Genomic DNA, 6,166 nt, shown 5'->3' with positions numbered 1-6,166 from the left:
ATTATAATAGTCTAATTTATAACTTGATCCGCATTTGAAAGAAATTAAAGGAATTGGCGATTTTGGAATTCATCTCGTTTGGATAAAAACTCCATTATTTGGTTGAAAGATAAATTATTTTGTTGAAAGTGTAACTATTTTGCGAAAAAAGTCCTCTTTTCTATCAAAAGTTCAACTACTTTGTTAAAATGTATTTTTTTCTTTGAAGGTTCATCTCTTCCGTTGAAAATACATGTTTGAAACTGAAAATTTAACAAATCGAACTATTTGGTTGAAAGATCAACTTTTTGATTGAAAACTCATATTTTTCGCATAAAAAATTCAACTTTATGTAGATAATTGGTCTTTTTGAATTTAAAATTAAATAATTTCGTTGAAAATTTATGTATTTTGTTTAAAATTTGTCTGTTATGTAGATTAGTAGTTAGGGAAAAAATGTAATTAAAAAAATATATCAATTTTCAACCCAAAAGTTTACTTTTTAACAAAATAAATTCATTTTCTATCAAATAATTGGTGTTCTAACTAATACAATGTACAGGATAAAGTTTCAACCAAAAATGGAATAGTTCAATTTCCACATAAAAGCGATTAATTTTTAATCAATCCTAGAATAGTTACATTTTCAGATTAAGAAAAATAATTTTTAACAGAAAAAATGAATTTTCAACAAAGTTGTTAAACTGTAAATCAATAAGATGAATTTTTGAACAAGAAAATTAATGATTTACAAAAAAAGACAACTTTTAAACAAAATACATGAATTTTCAACGAAATTATTTAGTTTTGAAGTCAAAAAGACGAATTATCTACAAAAAGTGGAATTTTTTAAGCGAAAAATATGAGTTATCAATCAAAGAGTTAAACTTTCAATAAAATAGTTAAATTTTCAACCATAATTACAAAACGTTGTTAAAAAAAAGCGTATTTTTTTGCAAAGTAGTTCAACTCTTATTGAAAGAATCGACTGTTAAGCCCAAGAAGATGTACAAAAAAGCTGAATTTTTAACCCAAAATTATGATTTTCCAACCAAAATTTTAGTTTTTGACCAAATAGTTAAACTTTCTATCAAATTGTTGACTTTCAACGCCCAAAATATGCATTTTTTACAAAACAGTAAAATTTTTAACAAAAAAATTAATTTGAAGGCAAATAGTTAAGTTTTTAACTATAATTATGAATCCTTAATAAAAAAAAATTAATTTTGTTACTAAGTAGTTCAACTTTAAGTGAATAATCGAATTTTTCACCCAAAAATTATGATTTTAATTTTTAACAATATAGTTGCATTTACAACATAACGACTTTACAGCAAAAAAATATTTACAGTTGACATTTCAACCGAAAATTTTAATTTTTAACCAAAAAGTATAAATTTTCCATTAAAAAACTTAATTTCTACAAAGAAAGACGAATTTTTAACAAAATACATGATTGTTTAAACCAACAATGGTATACATTAATTGTCAGTTTCAAACATGTATTTTTACAACATATAAAACATATTTTCATCAGAATAGTTATTAAATAAAAAAATAGATAAATTTTAAGAAAGCAGTTGAACTTTTGATAGAAAAGAGGACTTTTTTTTACAAAATTGTTATACTTTTTCATGTTTGAGCTATAATTATTCCATTTTAGAGTTATAAATTACAGTCGTGAAAAACCAATAAAATTTTTGAATTAATTTATATATAAAACAAAAAACCTTTGTATAATTAATTCTAAATGCAGCTGCAAAATTTTAATTTGAAATGCGTTGAATTCAAGGTATAGTTTGAAAAGAAACCTGAAAGCAAAGGATCGACTTTCAAAAGAAGCGAAAGAAAGTGACTCGCTGGAATGCAAATTAACATGGAAAATGGTGTATTTTCGCATTATTAAATTTTAAATTTAAACTTTTTCGCCTTTTAACAATTTAGAAAATTTTCGAAAAATTCTGAAAATTCAAACAATAAGACTGTATTCTGAAAATGAAGCAATTTTAACGTTAAAATTCAAGTTCCTAAACTGAAGGCCTAAAAATTGGCAAATTTTACAATTAGTGTTATGTAAATTGTATTGGTATCTGAAAAGAGTATAAATAGTTTTTAAATTTTCTGCAGTTTACCTTTTTTACATACCTAGATGTCAAAAAAGCCTATCCAATTTTTTCAAATTTTAATCACTTATTTTCTAAGAGAAAATCACCCCTGTTTACCAGTCACTGAAATGGATTAGAAAAAAATTGCCAAGACCCAAGAATAAAAATTGGATGTACAGCGAATTTTTAAATTTTTAATTCAAATTATCTTTAACTTTGTGATATCAAAAATTTCCATACACATTTCTTTTTAATAATACTGTAGGAAAAAATCAACAAGATCGAGCGCCGAAATTATAATTAGAGCAAATTTGCTGTAATTCTATGGGGACGGCTGAAATATCCCGAAAAATAAAATTCCCGACTCGGTAAAACTCTCTGTCCCAAAAAATACAATTCCAAAAGTAATAAAATTCCTGAACAGTTTATAATATTAACGAATTTGAAAATTCACAAATAATAAGACTCTCGAAATAAAATTGTTTCTTCATCAATATTAATTATTTATTAAAACTGCGATAATAAAATATTGTTATCAAATAAATTTTTGTTCAATATTTAAAGTATTAAAAATTATTGTTTGAATTTAAAATTAAAATTATACAAAAAATGTTATCGACAAATTAATATATAAAAACACGTGTTTTTAATTAACATTTCGATTTTTCAGAAGAACTTTTGTGATTTATAAAATACTATATACATTTTCAACCAAAATATCTTATCCAAAAATATATTTTGTTTTAATTATTATTTTTAATTTAAACAATAATGTTTAAATACTTCAAACATTAAAAAAGTTGTTTCTTTGGTATAAATATTTGATTATTTCAATTAAAAAAAAAATTGTCAAAGAAAAATGCTTTCAGCACTTGTTTATCTTGAAATGTCTTTCTATAATATTTCTTTTTTAATTAAAAATATGATTTTACGAGAACATTTTCTTTATAATTAAAAAAAGACTGTACCGAAAACCTGGATCAAGCTTCAGATCTGAAAAAAATTCAGCGATACATACATGTCAAACTTTTCTAACCTCAAAAAAATTTTCTACTGCTTTACCGTCATGTTTTACGAAGAATGAGAAAACAAGAATTCGACTTCGTAGTACGATGAGGGCAGTACCTCGATAGGGCAGAAAATGTGATGTCCTATATATATTATTCCCCACTCCGACGCCCCGTACCGCATCTACGTTTATAATATCTTTGAAGTAACACATGCCCTGACAGTAAACTTCTGTCATAGCGTCGTACAATGTGCGTCGCCAGTGGCGCGCAGCATTCAGGCGGCAATTCAAAATACGTGTATAGTTTAATTTTGAAATACAGTGGCACTACTATATCGCCGATTTTGGGGGTGACGGTGAGTGGGCAATAACTCATTATAGACCACTCAACTTTTGTTTTTTCATGCCTGAGTGCTCGCCATAGTGACCAACGCAGTCCCCGCGCACTCTCTGTTACACCTACCTGAGGCGCAACTTTGATTCTCGGAAGGGCTATTGAAGGATTTCACCGTACTTAAAGTTTTTGGGGATAAGGAAATCTTGAATTTTTCAACTGACCCACTATTTTGCAAACAAAAAATATTCTTCAGAACAAAGTTTTAAAAATCCTGTAAAATCCTAAAGTCAGTGAAAGATACTGTATAGAAATTAATCCGTATTATTTTCTAAGGCTCCTGTTAAGTTGTCTTATGTTACAAAATAACTTTTGTAAATTTCTTTCAGCACGCGAAGAAGTATTTAAAAACAAATTTAGTATTTAAAAAAATACATTTTAGTTTCCTGCCGTTAAATCTTGCAAGAAATTAACAAATGAATTTTAAACAAATAGTAAACAACTTTGGTAGGTTATTATTGATCATATCTTCACACAATTCCTTCAAATGCATTTAATAATACAACACGAAATGAAACTAAAAAAAGGATATTTATTTACATAAGTTTAAAATTTTAAACAAATAATAATTAATTATAAAGTGTACAAAATAATTACATAAATAATTATAATTATAATAAATAATTTAAGTTTTAATTCTAAATAATAAATTAATCGATTTTCATTATTTATTCAAAGTTAGAAATTGCCTACTGTAGCCCGATAGTGCCCCCAAGAATTTGTTCTAGACTATAAATGAGGCCTCATCAGAACCCAACATCAAATAAGAAACTAAAAAGTATATCTTACCCACCCGGTAAGAAGGCTTGCATTCAAAAGCATTGAAACTTTTAATGAATCCCTTTCTGTACCTAGCGCCGAATATATTTCTGAATAACACAAAGCAACCAAAAAATAGCAAACTTTTAACCGCTTTTAATTCAGCAAATTTCGGTACTTTCATTGACAGTTTTTCGAATAATAATTATAATTTTCACACAGATGGCTCTGGTGAAAAATAATTTGTTGAATTTTTTATCATGATTTTACATTTTTATCATTGATAATATTTGAACAGAGCGAACATTTTACGATAAAGAGATGTATTCTTGTATACAATCCTACTAGATTTTGCAAATTTCATACTTTTCGAGCGCGTTCTAATATTTCAAAATAAAATGGTCTTTTTTAATTTTTTGGAGGTCACGTGTGGCAGCTCCGATCGGCTTTAAAAGCCCTGGCGGACCGAAGGAACCGAAAAGAGCCTCTACAAAGTACCCTTAAAGACGGAGTAATCGTAATCTGTTTTTTTTGCAGCTTAAAAAGATATACAAAAATTTGGAATCCCCAAGAATGCCGTTTTTGTCTTTCGTTTTTTAATCCTCATTAGGCGGCGAAAATAATATGAATCCAATCCCTTTTAAACCCGATCAGAGCTGTCATACGTAACCTCTAATAAATTAAGAACACAATTTTCGTTTGAAGCATTAGAGCGCGCTCTAAAAGTAATAAATTTGCAAAATCTAGTAGGATTGTATAAAAGAATACACCTCTTTGTCATAAAACGTTTGCTTTGTTCAAATATTATCAATTACAAAAATATAAAATCATTATAAAAAATTCAGAAAATTATTTTTCACCACAAACATCTGTATGGAAATTAATTGACACCGTAAAATCAACGATGCTATATTTTAAAAAGCTGTTTATCTCATTATTATTCGGAAAACAGTAAATAAAAGTTGTAAAATGTGCTAAATTAAAAGGGATTTAAATTTTTCTATTTCCCCATTCGGTTCCTTTTTCAAAAACTCGAAAAAACAGCAAAATTAACTTTTAAATTGTTGAAATTCGGATTATACGTTAAAATTCCCTATATAAGGTCACGGAATAATCGCAATAGTTTTTTTTGCAACGGTAAAAAGTTTAAAAAAATATAAGACGTATAACGCCTGTTGACTGCTACACTTCAAACGCATCGCCTGTAAGTAGGCATTATACGTCTTTTATATTTTTTAAACTTTTTACCGTTGCAAAAAAAAACTATTGCGATTATTCCGTGAGCTTCCCCAGGGAATTTTAACGTAGAATCCGAATTTTACCAGTTAAAAGTCGATATTGATGTTTTTTCGAGTTTTTTAACAAGGAACCGAATGGGGTCTTTACGGGTACTTTGTAGAGGTTCCATTCGGTTCTTTCGGTCCGCCAGGGTAAGTACAGAAAGGAATTGAATTTGAGAGATAACTTTTGCTCCTGTGGATATTCAAAGCAAGAGTACAAAAACGGGATCCAGAAGTACTCAATATTTCTCACGTTACCACTGGATGCATACAGTTTTTCAATACTTCTTAATGAAAACCTTCTTACCGGGTAATATGTTGCGCGCGAAGTTTAAAAATAAAATCCAAAATTGGCAAATAAATGTAAATAAAAATGTGTAATAATGTATATGTCCAATTTTATACAAATTTAGTACCTTCTCCGATAAGAAAAATATGAAAAATGAGAATTTAAACAAATCCTTCACCTTTAGTCCTGACATCTCGTCTAGTAACCTCAAGGACACTGCTTGACTGCTCTCACCCACATCGCAGCGTTGCACAGTGGGCTGAAATCGGAAAACGAGGTTCAAAATGACATTTAGAACGCAATTATGCACCGATTTTAGAATTTTTTTTTTGAAAAATTCAGAACTAAATT

The sequence above is a fragment of the Belonocnema kinseyi genome, chromosome 3 (assembly GCF_010883055.1).
Source record: "Belonocnema kinseyi isolate 2016_QV_RU_SX_M_011 chromosome 3, B_treatae_v1, whole genome shotgun sequence".
Classification (NCBI taxonomy): domain Eukaryota; kingdom Metazoa; phylum Arthropoda; class Insecta; order Hymenoptera; family Cynipidae; genus Belonocnema; species Belonocnema kinseyi.
The sequence above is the reverse complement of the archived record's forward strand: the minus strand, read 5'-3'. Positions refer to the sequence as shown.